Here is a 22,258-nt window from a genome sequence, read left to right on the forward strand (position 1 = left end):
ATTGTGACCAAATGAGGCACATCAAGGTTGGTTGTAGTCTAAGTTATTTTACTGAAAGAAATCAATTAATAAGAGCTATTCCCGGGTTTAAGACCCTAATGGAGTCTCATAGCAACACATGAGGAGCATTTGGACTTAGCCCCTCCCAGAAGTTGCTCGTATCCACTGCAACAGGATACTCAATCCCTGTAGGTCTGCTACTTTTCTCTGTGTGGCTGGTTCACATCTTTGCTCTACAATTTAGTGCAGGCCTCCTCACCACCTGTCTATGAGTTTAGTAAAGTGAGTAAATCTTAGTAGTAGGAGTACTAAAGCACTTATTTACCTTAAATGCACTTCTTACCTGTTGCAGGCTAGAGTTTTGTTGGGCTAATAGAAAATAGATGAAGAGGAAAAAGTCTTTGATGGTTTTAACCCTTAGAGAATTTATGGGGCTCACATCAAAAAGATATATATATATATATATCTTTATATATATATATATATATATATATATATATATATATATACAGTCATGGCCGAAATTGTTGGCACCCTTGATATTTTTCCTGAAAATCAAGTATTTCACACAAAAAAGGTATTGCATTAACACATGTTTTGCTATACACATGTTTATTCCCTTTGTATGTATTGGAACAAATATAAAACAGAGGCAGAAAAGCAAATATGACATAATGTCACACAAAACCCCAAAAATGGGCTGGACAAAAGTATTGGCACCCTTAACTTAATATTTGGTTGCACACCCTTTGGAAAACATAACTGAAATCAGTCGCTTCCTATAACCATCAATAAGCTTCTGACACCTCTCACCCGGAATTTTGGACCACTCTTCCTTTGCAAACAGCTCCAGGTCTCTCTTATTGGAAGGACACCTTTTCCCAACAGCAATTTTAAGATCTCTCCACAGGTGTTCAATGGGATTTAGATCTGGGCTCATTGCTGGCCACTTCAGAACTCTCCAGCGCTTCTTTGCCATCCATTTCTGAGTGCTTTTTGACGTATGTTTGGGGTCATTGTCCTGCTGGAAGACCCAGGATCTTGGACGCAAACCCAGCTTTCTGACACTGGGCCCTACAGTGCGACCCAAAATCCTTTGGTAATCCTCAGATTTCATGATGCCTTGCACACAGTCAAGGCACCCAGTGCCAGAGGCAGCAAAACAACCCCAAAACATCATTGAACCTCCACCATATTTTACCGTAGGTACTGTGTTTTGTTCTTTGTAGGCCTCATTCCGTTTTCGGTAAACAGTAGAATGATGTGCTTTACCGAAAAGCTCTATCTTGGTCTCATCTGTCCACAAGACGTTTTCCCAGAAGGCTTTTGGCTTACTCAAGTACATTTTGGCAAACTGTAGTCTTGCTTTTTTATGTCTCTGTGTCAGCAGTGGGGTCCTCCTGGGTCTCCTGCCATAGCGTTTCATTTCATTTAAATGTCGACGGATAGTTCGCGCTGACACTGATGCTCCCTGAGCCTGCAGGACAGCTTGAATGTCTTTGGAACATGTTTGGGGCTGCTTATCCACCATCCGGACTATTCTGCGTTGCAATCTTTCATCAATTTTCCTCATCCGTCCACGACCAGGGAGATTAGCTACAGTGCCATGGGTTGCAAACTTCTTGATAATGTTGCGCACTGTGGACAAAGGCAAATCTAGTTCTCTGGAGATGGACTTGTAACCTTGAGATTGTTGATATTTTGCCACAATTTTGGTTCTCAGGTCCTCAGACAGTTCTCGTCTCCTCTTTCTGTTGTCCATGCTTAGTGTGGCACAGACAGACACACAATGCAAAGGTTAAGTGAACGTCTCTCCTTTTTATCTGCTTTCAGGTGTGATTTCTATATTGCCCACACCTGTTACTTGCCCCAGGTGAGTTTACAGGAGCATCACATGCTTGTAACATTCTTATTTATCCGCAGTTGTGAAAGGGTGCCAATACTTTTGTCCAGCCCATTTTTGGAGGTTTGTGTGACATTATGTCGAATTTGCTTTCTTTCCTCCCTTTTTTTGTTTTGTCCCAATACACACAAAGGGAATAAACATGTGTATAGCAAAACATGTGTTAATGCAATACGTTTCGTGAGAAATACATGATTTCCTGGAGAAATATCAAGGGTGCCAACAATTTCGGCCATGACTGTATATATATATATATATGGAAAAAAGAGGGAAAACTCTATATCTGGACTTTTAAGGTGCCCCAGAGGGCAACACACAAAACACTGATTATAAAAATATAACAGGGGGAAATATCACCCTGACATTCTATATTAACACATACAAAAATAATGCAAAATACATAAAAAGGAGTTCATGACAAGAGCAGCTTTTGCTGGTATATAGTAATCTAATCCTGAATTACGATAATCCTGGAGCTTTTACTCTCAGCAGTTTCAAAGATGAAGATGGCCAATATTCCAGTATGCTGGTAAGTGATCAAATCAAATTGGATAAGATGGAGAAAGCCCAGGAGGTTATCTAGAAACACACAGAGCAGGTATTCCCCCACATGCAGGTGAGGAGGACATATAGTGGGACCCACACTATTCACCAGTGTAGAAAAGTTATTCTACAAAACAATATATCAAACCAATGCCATATTTAGCCATCAAAAAGAAAGAAAAGGGGTGGAACTACAATACTCATTCAAGTTATCTAATATTAGTATAAACCCATCTAGAATATATGGGGTTTATTTACTAAAGCTGGAGAGTGCAAAATCAGACTCACTTCTGCATAGAAACCAATCAGCTTCCAGGTTTCATTGCCAAAGCTCCATTGAACAAGCTGAGGTTAGAAGCTGATTGGTTTCTATGCAGAAGGGAGTCTGATTTTGGACTCTCCAGCTTTAGTAAATAAACCCCTATGTGTCCAAAGAAGGTCCCAAATAATGAATGAATTGAGCGAAAACAGGGAAGCAAAAAGCCATAGAATGTTTAGCCACAATGGTAGAAAAGATCGTTATTAGGCTAAGGTGCTTCCATTGGATGTATAGTCCAATCTTTTTTAGGTGGAAAATAAAGAAATAACACCAGCTGCCCAGATCTATAATAGGAAATATATACAAATAAACATATTAAAGATATCATAGTACAAAGAAGGAAAATAATTCTACAGTATATACCAGCAAATGCTGCTCTTGTCATGAGCTCCTTTTGTATTTTGTCTTTATTTTGTATTGTTTTTAACAAATATGTACGTGTAATAAAGAATAACAGGGTGATATTTTCCCATTATATTTTTATAATCAGTGTTTTGTGTGTTACCCTGTGGGGCAACTTAAAAATTCAGATATAGAGTTTTTCCCCCTTTTTCCCCCAGAAAATAGATGAAAGCGGTGAACATTTTGTAAATATATAAAACAAATGGATCCCCAGGGTATAAGTCATACAGGCAGCATGCTATAATGATGAAGACTGCATTCATACCTGGGCATTTGGAAAACGTGGGCAGAATCATGCATTTCTGCCTGCGTTTTAAGAAAATGTGTGACATGCTTATAGTGCCATTGTAAATAATTTTAGCATGTTTGTCATATGACAAAACATGTAAATATCAGAGCATTATGTGTGTTGACGAACGAACCTGGCTCAGTGCCAAAATTTGACACATACTTCTTTTGGTGTGTTTGTTGCACACAGGACAGCCCATTCAAGTGAATGGGCTGCCCTATAAGTGACACACAGAAATGTGCAGAAAGCACAAAAAAAAACATGAGCGGGAATGCATGTTCCAGCTATGTGAAGTGTGAATGCATATCTTGGGTAATTGCAAATCTTCCTGTTGTGTTCGACTGCTTGTTACTATATGTTCCTTTGCAGCCTAAACAAGAGGGAAGCATTTGTTCCATTTTTATTTAGTGATCCATATCACCATTATTAACAATTTTAGAAAGATCTAATAAAATTTGCCCATATAACTCAAGCTCCAAAAACCATATGTCTGTACTACCTTTTGGAAAGTCAGTATTTGCTCAGGGTTAAGCACATTCCTATGACAGCCTAGCAAACGTCTGCTCACTAAGCATTGAACTGCGATGGGTTGAGGAAAATGTTTTATGAAAGTTGTAAAGCTGAACTAAATACTGCCTGGATGTGCAGAGTGACAACTGAGTATAAATCACAAGATTGGCTGAGCAGATTACAAATTCATTTTGGCAGGTAAAACAGTTCACATATACATATTCCAATTATGTAACTTGGATTTTCACCCCCATTGCAACCCCTCAATTTAATAAAAATTCACTAGGCTTAAGCTTTGGATTTTAAAATGTTAGTCATACAAGGCTTTCCATTCATCTACAGGTATTATGAATATCACATTTATCTATGTGTTTTCTAAATGTTAGCGAAGTTCGCAGCAGTTGCACCCAACTAACTAAAGCTATAAATAATTTTTTAGCTGGAAAGTTTCAAATACAGAATGTTACCTCAGTCGCAAAATATACTATATATATATATATATATATATATATATATATATAACATTTATCAATTTGATTACAAGGATTAAGTCTGATTTTACTGGAATTATATAAAGAAATGTACTAGATAGTGTTTAGATCTTTTTTTTTCCATAGAGGTTTTATTAAAGACAATGAAAAAACACCTACAGCAACAATAACAACACATCAATCCCACACAAATCGGTATGCAATCTGACAGCAAGTGCAAATACGAAAAGAACAAAAGTATTCATCAGTTAACACGAAGTAGATAAAGTGGAGACATAGCATAAGGCAATTACGAAGATTCCTATACCATCAGATGCCCGATAAATCTAATGTTTCAACGAGCTGGATCCATACAGAAGCTCATGGGTCACGCAACTAATCACATGCAAAAATTGTATATAATTTCAGCATTGGTACAGTAGCCTGGGTAATTATCAGTGACATATAGAATGAATTAGTCTCCTACTCACAGTGTAGTGTAAGAGTAAAATTAAAGGATAGTGGTATAGGGTTTCTGAACTAGTGCTATGCTTCTGCTACAGATTAGAGAAACCATGTAACAGTAGGGTGGGTAGAGAGCAGAAAGGTAAAAAAAAGTAAAAAAAAACAGGGGTTGGGTGGGAATTATTGTAGTGGGGAAGGGGGGATTAAGGAGGGAAAATGTGTTTACTATCAGTACCCTCCCCTCACCCCTCAAGCCATATTATTAAGGATTGCACCTTTGTACCTCACCTGTATGGAGGGTGACTGCTATAGTTAGGTTCAAAGAGAATACACGGTGAACTGCGGATGGTGGGGATAAGGGGCGGTTAGTAAGATATAGCCCAAAGTCTAAAATGGAGTAAACTGATCCAAAAACAGATAAGGGGGATGTGTGAGGAAGCACTTTTCTGTCTTCCGATGAGTGTTTATACTCAAACCAACAGGCCCAGGTCTTGCAGAATAGATCATCCTTTTCAGATGAAATGCAAATATATTCTTCCATCTCCACTATTTTATTAAGCCATTTGAACCAATCTTTTAAAGTTGGGGAATGGACCTGTTTCCATAGTAATGGGGTGGACATTCAGGCTACATTCATCATATGCATCGGCAAAGATTTGTGAAACACATGCCCCATTAGCGAGTAGTGCTGAAGTAAAATTTGTGCTGGGGTAACACCTTGTGGACACCTTAACAATGTTGTTTACCACTGCTTCCCAGAATGGTTGGAGAGAGGTACAGCGCCACCAAATATGCAAAAACTCTCCTGTTAGCCGAACCACAAAGCCAGCAGCAGTCTGACGATTGTGGAAAAATGTTATGTCGCACACTGGGTACACAATACCACGTGGAATACATGTTATAATTATGTTCTTGAATTGTGGTGCTAAGGGTACCTTTGTGTACTGTAGTGCAGATTGCATCCCAGTCTTGAGGGGTTAATTTCCTAAATCTGCATTCCAAACCTTAGCAACTGCATCTGGTTCTGCTACCAGTTTTTGTGAAGTGAAGTGTAGAGGAGATTAAATGCCTATGTATTTTTTTGGCCAGGCAAAGTAGCTCAAAAGAAGTGAAAGGCCTACTCACGTTCAGTTTATGGGCAGTGAAAGTACAGTGAACTAACCCTGGGGGGGTTTGTTCCAGGAAAGGTACATAAGAAAGAGATTACAAAGTAATGCAAAAAAGGCATTAAGTATATAGATTAGTAGGCTTGAGACACAATCAAGAGCTGGGACAGAACATTCATTTTAATGATTGCTGCCTGACTAAACTAAGAGAAACAAGGTCTGTCCCACTTAAGTCTAGTTGTAACAATTTCAGAAGGGGTAAAAAATTGAATGAGTAAAGCCCATCGAGATTAACAGGAAGTTGAATGCCCAGGTATGTCAATGCATCAAGCTTCTGCGTAAAGGGAAAGTTAGTCTGGCATTGTACAACTGTGGATTGAGGCAAAGAAATGTGGAGGGTACAGGACTCAGAGCAATTGATTTGAAATATTTTAGAAATATCGACAAACATTCTAAGTTCCTTCAAAAGGCAGGGAAGGGTAGTGAGAGGTTCCAAAATGAATGGTGTTTAGATCTTACTGTGCTGTAAAACTCTCTACTCCATGTTGCCCTTATTTTATATGTCCCTTATTTAGGTTTTCTTCTCTATTTGGCACCATGTGGTTTCACACACCCTAAAACACGCTACATTTTCTGACGCGTAGGGGTGCCATTAAGGCTAGGCTCACACTATTGTGGGTGTGGGAGTGCATGTAAATCATATGTGTTTCCACAGCCAAAACATTATTCTTTAGTAGATGGCACTCCTGCACATCTGAAAATGCATCACATTCTCAGGTGCGTGAAAACTGCACGGAGCAGTGGTTCCATGGGGCTGTCCTGCGGGTGCGTTTTGGAGAAAGGGTCGGAGACCTTTACATTTCATCTCTCACAAAAGCATAGGGTGCTGTGCCTGTGCAAGTGTGAGTCACACAACCAGCTACAGTGTAAACCTAGCCTAAGACTTTATGGCACGCCTGCTAAAAAGCAGCACATTTTGACTGTGGGTGGGTGCCTGGAGGGTGCAGGAACACATTTGATTTCCCGTACCCACTGTGGTGTGTATACATGCAGGCTCAACAACAAAGCATAATATGAAAAAAAAATAACAAAGAGCAGATAAATTTTTTAATAAAATATAATATGATGTGTTTCAATTTTTAGCTTAACTAATATATTGTGGAACGTGAACAATGTTTTAGAGACAAAATGTTTGAAATAAGCAGCCAAAAAACTTAACCTGTAATCCTAAAAAGAAAGTACACCTAACTATGTAAGGATATTTAGAATGACCTGGACTGTAGTGCTCTTCTAAAATGCAAATAATTTAAAATGATATTACAAGTTTTTCAGGGTGTTAAATCTCTATTGGCCATATTCAGTGAAGTACAAACAGCAAGGAAGATGGACAAACTTCATCGACCCATATCAGCCAATCAAATTTCGTTTTACTGCACTTAGATCACTTAAGAAATGATCTCTGAATATTCCCTGTGGGCTGCTGTCATGAATAATTACAGAACAAACTTAAATGTCTCAATTAAAATGCTATTAATTCTGTGGTACTGAAGGGCATCATTAAAATAATTATTCAGTTTATTTAGTATAGTGTCAGTAGTGTTATGTACCATAAAATCAGGTAGTAATATGTATATGATATATATGTAATATATATTTAGCAAGATTACATGATAAGGTCAGGTGGTAGAACACAATATAAAGTAATTATTTATTTTATGGTGTACATAGGGCCCATACAATGTTCAGCACTCTTTAGAGTACAGAGGATCATTCATATAAATACAATATAATATTGTAATATCGGGTACTTCTATATGCTGCACAGTCATATAGCTTTAGACAGGGTAAGTTTGGCCGGTATTATGCACTGTAAGGTCAGCTGATAGTATTGTACTAAAAGTCAGATGCTATTACATACCTTAGTATTAAACATTGTAAGGTTAGCAGGTGTAACATTATTAGGCATTATAAGATGTATGTAGTAGACACTATAAGATCGGGTTGTATGAGTCCCTATAAGGCTACTCTGTATTAGGCATTATAATAACATAGTATTAGACACTATAATGTTAGCTATTACAATACACTATAAGATCAGGCATTATTAGACACTACAAGGTCCAGGTGGTTTTAGACACAATAAGATCAGGCAGTATTAGACAATATAAAGACAAGTGTTACTAGACACAATCGGGCTGTATTAGTCACTATAAGGTTACTCTATATTAGGCATTATAAGGTTAGGTTGTATTAAATACTATAAGATCGGGCTCAATTAGGGACTATAAGGTTACTTTATATTAGGCATTTTAAGATCGGGTTGTATTAGACACTATAAGATCAGATAGTATTAGACACTATAAGTTTACCCTATATTAGGGATTATAGGATCAGGTGGTATTAAGACACTTAAAGATCAGATAATATTAGACACTATTAGGTTACTTTATATTAGGGATTATAAGATTAGGTTGTATTGGATACAATAAGGTCAGTTTGTATTAGACACTACAAGATCAGGCTGTATTAGTAAATATAAGGTTACTCTATATTAGGCATTATAAGATCAGATTGCATTAGACACCATAAGGTTACTCTATATTAGGTATTATACTGTAAGATCAGGTTGTATTAGATACAATAAGGTCAGATGGTATTAAACACTATAAGGTCAGGTCGTATTAGTCAATATAAGGTTACTCTATATTAGGCATTATAAGATCAGGTTGTATTAGGCACTATAAGGATACTCTATATTAGGTATAATAAGATCAGGTTGTATTAGACACTATAAGGATACTCTATATTAGGTATTATAAGATCAGGTTGACTTACATACAATAAGGCCAGGTGGTTGTAGTAGGCATTATACTGTAAGATCAGGTTGTATTAGATACTATAAGGTCAGGTTGTATTAGATACTACAAGATCAGGCTGTATTAGACACTATAAGGTTACTCTATATTAGGCATTATAAGATCAGGTTGTATTAGATACAATAAGGTCAGGTGGTATTAGACACTACAAGATCAGGCTATATTAGTCAATACAAGGTTACTCTATATTAGGCATTATAAGATCAGGTTGTATTACTCAATACAAGGTTACTCTATATTAGGCATTATAAGATCAGGCTATATTAGACACTATAAGAGCAGGTACTATTAGACACAATTTATTTGCTCTGTGTTAGAGATTATAGGATAAGGTAGTATTAGACACGGTGAGGGTGATTTACTAAAACTAGAGAGTGAAAAATCTGGTGCAGTTGTGCATGGTAGCCAATCAGCTTCTAACTTCAACGTGTTCAATTAAGCTTTGACATGAAAACCTGGAAGCTGATTGGTTTCTATGCACAGCTGCCCCAGATTTTGCATTCTCCAGTTTTAGTAAATCAACCCCTATAAGACCGGGTTGCATTAGACACAATAAGGTCAGGTGTTTTTTAGATACTGAAAATCAGCCCCATGTTAGACCTTATAAAACCAAGTGATATTAGACACTATGGGATTGCTTTACTAAAAGTAAATAGGCTGTATTCTTTGCAAGATAATTTTTTCCAGAGCTTAGTGAATAAGATGACGCTCTGCTGACTTCTATTATTCGATCATGTGCAAGAAAAAAAATGCTCCTTTTGTATTTTACTTTCCTTGCAAGTGATTGGGCATTATTTGAAAAGTCCCATTTTATCACAGTTATTAAACGTTGGGGGAAATTCCCTTGTAAAGTACCTATTTGTCTTTAAAAATCAAGCCCTGTAAGGGTAACCCTGTATTAGGCACTGTACGATCAAGTAGTACTAAGCTAGGCATACACCAATAGAATTATTTTCAAACTATTGTTTGAAATTCTGAAAAATCCTTTGTCAGAGCATTCAATGTTGCCATTGAATCAACAAACCCATACAATTTGCTCCATATCAGCTACTTGAACAGGATCATAGCCATATTAAACATGCTTAGCATATATGAACGCTACAATATGTATGATTTTTCCTTAACGGAAATCACATTCAGAGTTGGAATTTCATTAGTTCAGATAAATTTGATGGTTATTACACACTGCAAGATCAGGTAGTTTGTAGTAGGTACTGTAGGTTGATTGTTACTACATACTGCAAGTATTATATATTGTAAGGCCAGCCGGAATAACAATCAGTATAGGTCAGGTGGCATTAGACACTGCAGGTGGTATTATATAAAGTTTATAAAGTTAGGTTAGGGGCACTATTTAGTCAATCTGTTTCCATATAAATAATGTATAAATAGGATTTAGGTGATTTCTTTTTTTTGCTTGCAGTTGCAACTTACTTTTCTTTTACAGCACATTTTACTAAAACAATTACAAAACTGTATACTTTGGCAAGAACATATGGATAGTATAAACAGTCATCCAGCAATACATAGTGTCTTTCCAATCTATATTGGCAATAATTTTCCATCACTTAATTCTCTTAATAAAAATAGTTTATAATCTTGATTTTGACAAATTCATATAATCCATCTCATGTTTGCATTATTTTTAGTTTTCATTTCTTGTTTTGTGTAGCATAGTCAATATAATTGTAAGAAAAATAAGAAAAGTAAACATATAAAAAAAGAGGGAATTATTAGCTGCACAAAAGTTTAGTTCTGCAAACTCTTAATATGAATTATATATGAAGAAAAATACAATAATTACAAAATCCATGAAATCTGCATCCTTTTGAACACAAAGTTTACAAAAATATTTTAGTTCGCATCATATGATTGTTTTTTCAACTGTTTATATCTTAGTTAACATTTAGAATTCTGTTTTACAAAAGAGGTCACGCATTAGTTTTTGTACAGCTTTTAAGTAAAATCCAGTTATTAGAAAACATCATATTTAGGAAATACAAGTAAAACAACTTTACTGTATTATGGACAATAACTTATTTTCAGTATTGAGAAACTGCTACAAAATTAATAAACCTCAGCTATAAGATTTTTTTACCATTCTAAGGAGATATTACAAACTGTGCCAAGCCATATATATAATCTAGTTTACTATAAACAAATTATTTTAGAACCATAGGAGTCCCATGATCAAATACATAAAATTACTTAACAGGACCAAACTTGTCTCCAGCACCAGCTCATGTTATGCCTTAAGCACAGCAGGTAGCAAAATGATAAGATGATGGAAAAAAATTATACGATGATGGAAAATAATTATAAAATGATAGAAAAAAAAGATTTTCTTGCAGTATTAGAAACATATTTACAGAGGTTATTTTTGTTTAAAAAGCATATTTTGTCTTTTTTCCATTAAAAATCAAATATATAAAATATGTTATTTATAAGTCACTGTGATGTTCAGCACATTATTACACACTATCTGTTTATGGCTGTTTTCTATTCATTTACTGTAAAAACTTGCTGAGTAAATGTTCTGTTCATAGATATCCAAGACTTTTTTTCTCACTTTTTTGTTCCTATTTATTTATTATTTATTTTTCTTTCTTTTATTGTAATGCAAGTGCAAATGAACTAAACTTAAACACGTTTTTTTTTTATCTCATAATACCCTTTAATGCCAAAGCATTAGTATTATTAAAAAGCTCCTGATGATATTTTATTGATGCTTAGCAATTTTATTTTTTAACAACACTATTTATTATAGTTGTTAGCAGCATAGTTTTAGGAAATAATTATTAAAAATATACAATCATACAGATGAAAGCAGTAAAAGAAACTAACAATGATATTTTAGATTTGTATTTTTTTGTATTGTTTTGAATTGAGGAAGAAAGAAAGAAAGAAAGAAAGAAAGAAAGAAAGAAAGAAAGAAAGAAAGAAAGAAAAAAAAAATAATAATTTAAAAAAAATTAAAAACAGCATAATATGTTCTGTAAATAAAAAAATCTTATCTTAAGATGACTTAAAATTGAATTGGAATCTGCATATGCAATACCAGTAATATCTAAAAATAAAATGACTGTTGTATACTGCATAAAGAGGAAAAAAACTTGTTTTAATTTTAACATTTCCACACGAAGGCTAGTAGCTACATTCAGGCACAAGTTATAACTAAGAGAAGAAGAAAAGTGTTAAGAGTTCTCTTAGTGAAAGGCTGCCACTGGGAAGTTGATTTTGGCCTGTTGCCATGTGCAGAATGTCCCTCATTACAAATTCATGAAAGTCTATACTATGAACAGAAGGAAAAAAAGACCCAACAGACTGAATCTGTGACTAAAATTAAAACCTCACAAAGGCGCTCCAGAAAAAAAAATTCATTTTGAAGTGTCATTTCAGGTTTTTGCAGCTATTTCAATTTCTGCTACCGCAGCACAAACACCTGCCAAAGTCACTTCCTACGTACTCAGACAATAGAACCAGTAAACATTAAAAAAAAAATGTTTGGAGCAGTGTAAGTATACTGTACACATGTACAGTATGCAGATTTATTTTCAAAAGCAAAAATCTTTGCAAAGAACAGAATACAAAACAAGCAGCAAATTCTGGTCGAGATGATGGAGGGAGGAGGAAGGGGGGGGGGTTCGATGGGGTGATGAGGGATTAGTTATGTACATATCCTTACCGAGATGTCTTGTATCGGATCCTGAGATGACAAAAATCCTGGCAAAGCCAACAGATATTCTTACAGCAACCATAAAGGACCCTTCGTGAGTTCAGAGATGTAACACACAGCCTTGTACTTTGAGAGCGAAAAGTTTAATAAAAAAATAAATAAAAATGAAATAAAAAAAGCACAAGCACATTCCTAATACTCAATTAGAGTGTGAGATTGAATAATGTGGATTTTATCTTTAAGAGAGGGGGGTTATAAAGCAAGGAGGGTGTGGTCAAACATTAGGCTATCCCTGATAGAAGGGGCCTTGCCGGCACTAGCACCTAACTGCTTGCAGAGGCAAACTGGGAAGGGAGCCAATGAAATGACTTTGTTTGACCCAGCTGCCAATCTCTACTGAAGCAGTGCGCCAGACTAAACACTGACACTATTTTAACTCAAATCATGCTTCAGCAGCTGTTTACTCTCTGGCTCTAAGCTACACACCAGAGTACTGATGACCCCGCACTGCACACATTCCTGATCGGGTGCTGCAAGCGCTGCAATGTTTCTAGTTTCAAATGAATCATTTTTGATCATGCTTTTTTTTTTTTTTTACTGAGCGCCTTTACGGCGAGCGCCATAATGTAAAATATCCCAGTGAAAGGACAGTTGCTGTATCTGAAAACATTTCCAAGAGTTGCAAAATGTCAGTGTGCATTAATAGCAAGCTATGTTCACACTAGGTTATAGCTACAGTAGGTTCACACTAGAATGCAGTGCGGGAAACCTGCGATCTGTGCGGGTTTCCTGCACTGCATTCAAATCACACTGCCCTTGCGGCCTGCAATCCAGTTGCAATGCGGTTGCAAAATTGGTGCATGCGTGACTTTCACGCAATGCGGTGAGATTAGGCTCAAATTGACCCAACACTGAATCGATTGTGAATTGCACAGGAATGCAGAGTATGAACGGAGGCTTAATTTCCTATGGCTGGTTCACACCAGATGCAGTTTTTATTCTGCATAAAAAATGCATGGACAGTGTTCAACATGGATTTCAATGGCCCTAGTTCACACCAGTGCTGTGTGTTTCAGTGCAGTCAACAAAAGTAGAACATGCTGCATTTTTTCTGTATGGAGCACACCTGGAACGTGGCGAAATGCATTAAAATTGCAGCAAAACACACTAAAACACATATGTGCTTATCTGAGATAAAGTAAAAAAAAGGGGAAAAAATGTACCAGAATGCAGCAAAAACACAGCCAGCTGTCAATGAGGCAGCTGGGTGGATCCCGACAATATTAATATTGTTAGGATCCTTTCACAGCCTGGAGTAGCTCTTCCATGTCAGCTGATAGTGGACAATAGCCAGCTATCAGCTAATTCTGGGTCACAAGAGAGCAAAAGTAAGTGCACTCCTGTGACCCACAAGAGAAGTATGGCCAAAAAAGATTCCAATTCTTATGGATTTCAAATCCTCAGTATAATTTTTTTTTGTACCTATGGGGTTTCCGCTTGATGTCCCAGACTCCTGTATTTATGTGCTAATTTATTTTTTCAGCCATGTATTTATTTAGTTCACACAGGTTTGCTTTAAAGGGATAATTAACCTAAAAATGAAAAATATCATACTTACTTGCTTTGTACAATGATTTTGCACAGAGCAGCCTCAATCCTCTTTTTCCTGGATTCCCTGCTGGCACTCCTGGGTCCTCCCCCTTGACCAGTAGAGCAAGTCGTGCTATGGTGGCACTGGTGCAAGCTTGCTCTTGAGCTTGGCTCTATGCCTCAATAAGACACATAGACCCATGGCCCAGCCCCGCCCCTGCTCTCTCCTCACTGGCTTACTGCCTATGATTGACAGCAGCTCGAGCCAATGGCTCCCACTGCTGTGTCTCAGCCAATGAGGAGAGAGAGACCTGGGAAAGCCGAGGCTTCCGTGCACATTGCTAGATCGAGAGGGGACTCAGGTGAGTATTGAGGGGGGCTGTGGGGGCAGCACCACAGAATAGAATGCATGAAGATAAAAACCCTTCAACCACTTAAAAGGTGCATTTCAGTAAAACAAGAAAATATTATATATTAATGGACTCAGGGTCCATGGCTTGCCTACCTAGTGACTCTTATCTTTATCCTGGCATTGATCTTCTGATTGGCACTACATCCTGGGTGGAGTACAACTGGGGGAATCAATGGTGGAGAAGGATCTGGGTGGTGTGGTAGATCATACGCTTAATAGAATGCAATGCCAAGCTGCAGTTTCCAAAGTGAGCAAAATCCTCTCTTGTATTAAAATAGTTGTAGACTGCAGAGAGAGAGATATCATTTTACCCCTGTACAAACCAGTAGTAAGACCTCACCTGGAATATGCAGTTCAGTTTTGGGCACCAATTCACAAAAAGGATATCGGAGAACTGAAAAAAGTGCAGAGAAGCAAACTGATACGAGGCATGGAGGAGCTCAGCTATAAGGAAAGATTAGAGGAACTGAATTTATTCTTTCTTGAGAGGAGAAGATTAAGGAGGATATGATCAACATGTATAAGTTGTACATAAGTGGTCCATATAGTGAACTCTGCGTAGAGTTATTTACTTTAAGACCATCACAGGGTGCACTCTTCACATCTGGAGGAAAAGAGATTTAATCTTTAAATACGGAAATGCTTCTTCACAAGAGCTGTGAAAATGTGGAATAGACTCCCTCAATAGCTGGTTCTGGTCAGCTCAGTAGATTGTTTTAAGAACGCCTAGATTCTTTTCTAAATGCACATATTATAATTGGATAATAATATGTATGGGTAAAGTTATTCCAGGGAATATCTGGTTTCCTCTTCGGGGATCAGAAAGGAAATTTTTCCCCCGCTGGAGCAATTTGGACCATGCTTTGTTGGAGTTTTTTGCCTTCCTCTGGATCAACTGTGGGTATTGGATAGTGTATATGGAGGTTTTCTATTTGTGTGTGTTGGTTTTCTTTTTTTCCTGTTGATTGAACTGGATGGACTTGTGTCTTTTTTTCAACCAGATTAACTATGAATCTATCTAAACTGGTTCAATGCAAACCAGCATGTGAGAATATGTTCTGTTAGCCCACTGCAACCATGCCCACACTAACACACTTTGAAGAATCAGAAGGTGGTTGCAGAGAATGCCCCACCGCAAAACACTATAAGTATACAGAATGTGGCTTTAATTTACTTTCTGTTTTTTTGTATAAATGCAATATTTCCCGACTAGCATTAACAGTTCATTTATGTTATTTGCTACCTGGCACTGCTCTTTAAATTACTGATAGCTGGAAAAAAAGTTTGGAAAAAATTAACATAAAAGTCAGAGAATATAGTGTTGGGATTCCTGCTTGCCCCATTTACATGACTAATACACAACCCCATTCTTGGTTTCTGTCACCATCATTCATTTTACCTGCTGACATCCACGGCTGACTGAATCCACCTGGTGGCAAGCGTGGAAAATCATGTCCACATACAAGCACCCCTTACTGTGAGGCAGCATTGTATATGATCACCCATGGTTGAAGAAAGGCTGTAACAATATCCAGTGAGCCGTTTGCACACAGGGCTCAGGGATCTCTTTTCTCCAATGCCAGACAGCTGCAAATACAAAGACCTGCTACGCCTTTACATTTCTGGACAGTACTGACTGCTCTTATCCTTGGTATACTTAAAGAACTAGTCTAGAAAGCAAGTCAGCAAGTGAACTGCTATAGCTATAGCGGAAGCATTGTAACTATGCTAGTCTGAAAAGCAAGCCAATCAGTGGAGTGCTACGGGTATAGAAGTGGCACTGAAAAGGCAAAAAGTCAACTTAGTTTATCATTAAAGTAATAGAATAAGAAAAAAGATACATGTAAAACCTTTTCTATGAAGTATATTGAGGGACACAGGAATTCAGGAATTTTGAAACAGGAGGATTATCTTGTTGCCTATAGAAGGTTGGGACCCCAGAAAACATAAAAAAAATGTTGCAAGCCAGCCTCCACATATCCTCCACTTCTATAGCCAGCATGTCTTGCTTTTGTGTGTGCAAGCAGTACATTGGACCAATAACAGAGGGGATGGAACCTGTGCCCCTCATTGGACTTTAAGAAAAAAGATTTTGCAGTAAGCACAGAAATCTTATTTTTTTTCCCAGTTGCAGAACACACAAATTTAGGAACTCTGAAAGAAGGGGGACATCTAAAAACAGTACAATTGAAAGGTTAGCAACAGACGCTTAGAGGTCCAACCGATATTGGGACCATTCCACAACAGAGTATCTGAAGAAGTGAATGTTGGCATCAAAGCTAAATGAGGAAAAGGCCATACAGAAAAGAGGAACTGCCACGATGAGTATCAACATGATGCTCTAGATCAGGGCAGAGAATCACTGCTAAGGGGAAGCTAGTACACATAACCCATAAACCCCATTTAGTGAAACTGGAGGGCCAACCAACCAGCTGGTCATTGCATAAGGTTCAAGCCGAGCATTCCTAACCCTTGTCCTCAGGGTAAAGAAGGATCATGAACAGGAAAGAGGTTGTTTAGACAACCAATCATGCACGGAAATAGCCATGGGTGTAAGATTCTACACAATATAACATTCTAATGGTTAGAGGGGAATGACCCACAAGGTTGGTTGAAATCCTGAATCCTCCTACAGTAGAGGGTAGGGTTATAAATGACAACCACACAAAGGAAGGCATGAATGAGGTTGTATCTTAACCCAGACTGGTGTTCAAGATCCCTAGAGTAATTAGGAAGAGAAATAGTACACCCAACCAAACACCTAGAGGTGCTCCTTGGGTGTGATAGACCACACTGTAAATCTGTTAAACAGGCTGCCATTCATGAATTATGTTACCTAATATTTCCCAACAAGAAGCAAGGGGTAGAAATCCTAGTGCTATTACTCTAAGCAGAGAAAGAGGGGAACTCTAGTAATGAACCCTTACCCTTCAATGAAAGATCACCTGTCAAAAAGATACCAAAGATCATACCATGGCTCTAGGAAGGACAGTAAAGTTATGAATGACATACATTTTCCATTTTACAGGATAGGGAGCAGATGATCTTAACTGTGACAAGGAAAATTTGCAAACCTATCTGTAGCTTAGGGCCCTGCAGCACCCAGGTGAGAACCCACAGAAGAACCCCCTGGAAACTCAGCAACTACCGTATTTGTTACAAAGAATCAGATTTAAAGGCTAGCAAAAAGGATATATCTTTCAGAGGGGTGCTTGAAGGGAGGGGGATTGAAGCCATCCCATCCCCAACCAGATACCAGCATAGTTGGAATATGATGCACAGTGGGGTGCAATAAAGTCAGAAGGGTGAAAAGTGGCAGCTGGAGGAATTTTCTGATTTAAGGGTCAAGCCTAAATGCTACAAATTTACAACCAAATACTTGGGCATCCAAATGCTGGGGAGGTAGACTACCCAGGGGCCGAGCAAGATAAACAAACAAACACCCCTTTATGGAAGTGAGGGTATACCTTTAAGCAGAAGGCTGAGCAGCATCTACTTGCTACTACAGCTGTAGGGGGATTGTACTGTCTTGACACTGATCTCCTGCATTGAAAAGGGAACACCAGTGACATTGCTAATGATGGTGCTAAGAACAGATTTGAAGAGGCAACTTCCCTAGAAGGCCAACTCAGTCAGATGTTCCTTGGAAGTGTCTTCGGTGTCCCAGGCATGTAGCCCAAGTGTCCTGTGCATGGGAATGGACATCAGCCCCATGTATTTGGTAGCATAATTGATACAATTGATTTTTGTAGTATCTACAGTTAGGAGAGACCACTGAGCAATGAATTCCCTCTTAATGGGAAAAGGCTGTGGGAGTTTTAAATTATCCTAGGCCTGAAACAACAAGTTGATCTTCTAAATGCAGAGTAGCACATACTGCATCATTCAGGTTAGGAACAATCCCTTACCCCTAGATTGTAAATCTCAGCCAACTGCAAGTGGCTCAAAAACAGTATTTCCAGGAGTAGTCTGTGAGGATTTTGAATCTGAACCCTAGATGGTCATGGGAGAAATTTGAATTGAAGACACAAAAAGATCAGAGCTATATGGATGGCACCGAAGGCTGCTTAGAGCCTCTGCAAATAGATTTCTCTAGTAATTGGGTATAGACAATAAGTCCAAAGAAAACACAGAAATCCTTGTGGACATCGGGGGGCCCTCGGACTCACCCGAAGGAGCTGAAAAAGCTTCAGATAAAGAAATAATAGGGGTCCAAATTATAGCCATTGGTTCCTTTCTTTAGTACTGGGCAAATGCCCTCAAATCCAGTATCAGAGTATAGGCTGAGGTCACCCTTTGCAGTGGGACTGTCCTCTGTGCATCTTTGAGAAGACTGTTGCACTGTGTAATGGAAAAAGCCTAGGACCAAAGTGAGGTGAGGCCTTGCACAATAACAAATTCAAGCAGCTGCTGCTGATGAATGTTGAAGGAAGCCGATAATGACAAAGTCGCTGTAGGCAGGCAGTGGAACCCAAATAGAGACTGGATGATCCATGTGATTCTTCAGGAGCAGGAACAACAGCTAGATGGTACCTTCTTTAGGCTGAACGACATGAGAAAAAGCATAGAGTATGCATGCAGAACATCCCACCTAGCTCATGACATCAGCACTCAGTTGTCTTAGCCTTAACCCATGATTTCCCGCAGCTGTAACAATTGTTTTTGATTTGCCCTAGTGGTGACCTGTGTTTATTCAGTGGGGAAAAACGCAAGTCATCCTACATAGTGTGAATTAAGACTGCATGTTCTTGTCGCATGATTCTGTGTTCTACAGCCTCGTCTCAGATTTCACTTTGCATGGACATGGCTGCACTGGGCTCAGAGTGAACAGTTCTGCAATTTCAGAACACACCAAAATGCATTTCTAAGAGCTCTGATCAAAGGTTCAGGTAGCAAATAAAGATACTGGCAACCACAGAGATTTACATCAAGCATTTGCAAGAAATTAATGTCAGAGCCAATCTATATTTAGTTTGTGCCCTCCATATGACTCTAAATGCTAAATATTTGTGATTTAAATACTAGATGGTGGGTATTAACTTAACTACAAGCCCTTTTAACAAATTTCCAAACTTGTTTCTAATTTGAGTTTACTCCATAAGAGGTGTTACAAACTGACATCCCTTTGGGCGAAAATAGATATTTCACACATATGTTAACATCTGGCAGCAATTTCTACCAATAATTTAATGCATGTGACAAATACAGGCTGCTCACAAGTAACTTCATATGTTGGAGGCTGCTCCTCCTGTCTTCCATCAAGAATCCAGCGTATCAATTTCCTAAATAATATAACTGAAAGAGAGGCAAAGGAGAACTTCAGGCAAAATACAACATTGACCAACATTTTCTCCAGTTTGTTGCCTTTCAGCTTCTGAAAACTGGTGTGCATGATTACAGACCAGGAGAGCTGGCACCAAACTTTGCATCTACTCTAAGGAATTGAATGTTCTGAAACCATAAATAATTGGCACTGACAGTGATACCATATTTGATATCACATGCACATGTATCACCTGAAATTCTAATTTACCAAACCCAGAGAAAAAATGCTAAGAAAAATTTTCCACCTAAATGAATGATTTAAAATGTGTTGCCATGTGCTAGTAACCATTGCATTGCAGTTTTGAAAAATCCATTTGACCTGCATTTGAAGTGATTTAAATGGCAAATGCAGGTCAATGCAGCCAAAATGCAGCAGGCAGGACATCTTTCACACACACTACAACATTGCATTAGTGGGAATAGGCTCTACTGAAAACAATTTTCTGATGTCCAAGTATTTTGGATGTCCAGGAAAATGACATGAAACCTGTGACAATGCATCTAATAGGAAACAGTCTGAACAATCCAAAGAAAGAGTGATCTACAAACTTTCTGTAAATGGTCAAGTCTAAAGCCAGCCACAGACAGTTTGAATCTTGGCCAGTTCAGCAGGGATTGGCTGAGATTTGAACCATGTGCTAGTAACCATTGCATTGCAGTTTCACCTGCATTTGAAGTGATTTAAATGGCAAATGCAGGTCAATGCAGCCAAAATGCATAGGCAGGCTGAATGTACCCTAGTTGATCAATCAACTTGGGCACAACCAGGTTTTACATGAGATAAAGGTTTGCAGCTATTATAATCATTAATCACTGTGTTCTCCTGGCGGAGACCGTTTCCAGCTTCCATGGAGATCAGCCAGGTATGGCACAAACATACTTTCACTGGTCCAAGTTTGACAAATTTAACTATGTGAAACAGTCTATACCTAAACTTCAACTTTAATATAGTCTTTAATTCCTTGAATTCACTTACATCATCACTTATAACCTGCTTTAATAATACAAACTGAAAGATTAAATCTGGATGGATGCCCCATGATGGTCATGCTTATCCATGTTTACCTAGTTGTAAGCCACAAACATGGTACAATATATTGACTAGGGATTGTAACTTAACTAGAGTCACTAGCTATGAAGATGTTCTGGAAATAGATGTAGACCTTGAAACTTATAGGATTACTTTCAAACCAGTCACCCCAGTACAACAGACCTCAGATACAGACTCCTCATAGTGGTTAAAGACCTGGCCATCTACTTGCTTGGTGCCATAATGCAAAATATGCCAGCTCCTTCGGTGCTAGAAACTTATAGGATGTCCCTCAATAGAGGGACACAAATGAGGCCATATGGGGACACACACATTATTTTATGATTTAAATGCCTAGACCCAAGCATCCAAGGGATATAAGGAACTGTAATGTTGTATCATTTTCTAGCATCTACCAGAAGCTGAATTATACAGTCGACTGACCCTTTAAAAAAAGTTTGTACAGACTACAGTCAGGCATTCTGCATTTCCCCAGAGGCTTGAAGCTCTGTGTAAGGAAAGGCACTGCTGACTCATGTTCTGTGTGCTTCTCTTTACACACCTGCTTTCATTTATCATTGCACATCACAGCATCAGAATTAGAGAACAAAAAAGTATTACTAGACACAGTAGGGCAATAAACTGACTTAAAAAACAACTCCAGTCTAAAATTTTAGTCTGGTTTCTAATGGCAGAGCTGTATGGATCTCTAGAAATAACCCATGATCAGTTTTATTGTCTGAGGTTGCAATGGGTGCTAATGAGTACATCAGCAGCTCTCCTGGATTAGACAGCCAAGCATTGGGGTTGATTTACTAAAGGCTAATCGACTGTGCACTTTGCAAAGTGCAGTTGCACTCTGCAAGAGCAGTTGCTTCAGAGGTTAGTAAATGAGCAGAAGCTCTGCTGACTCCCATCAATCAATCATGTGCAAACAAAAATGTTTTTTTTTCCTTGCACATGATTGTGTATTCTTTGCAAAGTGAAGCTTTACCTTATTTACAAAGCTCTGGCGCAACTGCACTTTGCAAAGTGCGCGCTCTATTTGCCTTTAGAAAATCAACCCCAATGTGTTGTCTGTTCATGCTCTATTTGAAGAAAATTTGCAGTCTGTACATGCCATGCTATGCATGTGCCCATTCCCAAAGTTGTGTCTCAGTAAGGAAAGTTCTGATTGGATTATGGGTACAGACTCTTCTTTATTCTCCTGTTTCAGAGATGCTCAGGAATGCCAGAACAGAATCTGCAATACAGTTTACCTATAAGGATATATAAATAAAGCACTGACAAAAACTCCAAGCTCTTACGACTCGTTTAAACGTGCGTCGACTTTAACACACAT

At 38.1% G+C, this 22,258-nt stretch overlaps 1 long non-coding RNA gene across 4 annotated transcripts in view; it reads right to left on the minus strand.

The window, feature by feature from the left end:
• Positions 1 to 22,258, minus strand: part of LOC149441411 (uncharacterized) — a 648,839-nt gene that overhangs the window by 278,529 nt on the left and 348,052 nt on the right. Inside the window, exon 1 of one of the 4 annotated variants that reach the window (XR_016307381.1) lies at positions 12,569 to 12,765. The exons of the other annotated variants lie outside the window; for them this stretch is intronic. This is a non-coding gene — a long non-coding RNA (uncharacterized LOC149441411). Of the gene's footprint in view, positions 1 to 12,568; positions 12,766 to 22,258 lie in introns of those variants that run through there. 4 annotated transcript variants of the gene reach the window in all.

This window comes from Staurois parvus, unplaced genomic scaffold, assembly GCF_062004578.1.
Source record: "Staurois parvus isolate SC_StPar_1 unplaced genomic scaffold, SC_StPar_1.0 ptg000988l, whole genome shotgun sequence".
NCBI classification, from domain to species: Eukaryota; Metazoa; Chordata; class Amphibia; order Anura; family Ranidae; genus Staurois; species Staurois parvus.